This window comes from Myotis davidii, unplaced genomic scaffold (genome assembly GCF_000327345.1).
Source record: "Myotis davidii unplaced genomic scaffold, ASM32734v1 scaffold24, whole genome shotgun sequence".
NCBI classification, from domain to species: domain Eukaryota; kingdom Metazoa; phylum Chordata; class Mammalia; order Chiroptera; family Vespertilionidae; genus Myotis; species Myotis davidii.
Genome location: NW_006298312.1, coordinates 3,802,842 through 3,804,260, shown reverse-complemented (window position 1 = coordinate 3,804,260; position 1,419 = coordinate 3,802,842).

The window sequence follows — 1,419 nt, the reverse complement described above, 5'->3', positions numbered from 1 at the left end:
ACAGGTTTCAATGTTTTTTTGTTTTTGTTTTTGTTTTTTACATTAACACTACTATAGACAGGGCTGAATGTTTGTGAATGTGATCTGGCCTTTCAAAATGTTCTAACATCTGACTGTGATGTTTTCTTGCTTTGGTGAGCATAAGACAACCCATCCTTTCTTTCTTCTTTCCAGCGCCTCCCTTTCACACCAAGGTTTTGGTGCAACACAAAGCACTGAGTTCTGTGGGAAGTACGGCACCTCTGATTACCATAGCTATTTAAGAATGTGGTTCAAGTCGCTGGTCTTGATTTCCTGTATTTTTATCTGTATAAATATAGCTTCTGATACATTTAAATCGTCACTACAGATGTTGTTTTAGATTGAAAGTAATATACTGATGGGATTATGCATTTTTTAACTTGATGTAAGAGGCCCAGCATTGTGTGTGTGCATGCATGCATGTGTTTGTGTGTGTGTGTGTGTTGCTACTTGTTAATGATTATGATTAGGGCTAATGTACATGTAAACAAGTTGTCAAGGTAGGTCAAATGTCCAGTAATTTGGGGAGCTTCTAAGTTTAGAGTGTATTTTGTTTTTTAGATTTTTTAATTGAATGAACAAATGTGGAAAATGGGCTTATTAATAACATAGAAATTGAAATTTGGCTAATTCTATTCTTTATTTTTAAAATACGGAAGCTGGCCATAACTGGTTTGGCTCAGTGGATACAGCATCAGCCTGTGGACTGAAAGGTCCCAGGTTCAATTCAGGTCAAGGGCATATACTTTTATTGTGGGCACAACCCCACTGGGAGGTGTGCAGGAGGCAGCTGATTGATGTTTCTCTCTCATCCATGTTTCTAATTGTCTAGCCCTCTCCCTTCCTCTCTGTAAAAAATCAATAAAATATATTTAAAAAATAATAAAATAAAATAAAATAGGAGAGTTGTTGTAAAGATGAGTGTTAAGCCTTCTTGATCTCTAAGGCTACATTAAATAAATCAACAGAGAAAACAACGTAAGACTTCTATTTACTGTCATCAGCAATTGTGTAAGCCTGGTTCTGTGATAACCCTTACTACATTTTGCAAGAGGCATTTTGTAAAAATCATCAAAAAACCCCAAGTGTGAATATCCTATATAATAAAAGGCTAATATTCAAATTTTCCCCTCGGGAGTTCGACTGAGCAGGAGTTTGAGCGCTTGCTATGACCTGCGGTGACCACCAGGGGGCAGCACGAAACAAAGGAAGGCCCTGGTCAGCAGCTGGCAGCAGGGGGAAGGAAGGTCCCAATAGGCCTTGATCACCAGCCAGGCCTTGGGACCCCACCCATGCACGAATTTCATGCACTAGGTCTCTAGTTTCTACATAATAATAGCACCTGAAGAGAAGAAAGTGATGAGAAGAAAATAATTATAGAACTAAAGTAATTATTAA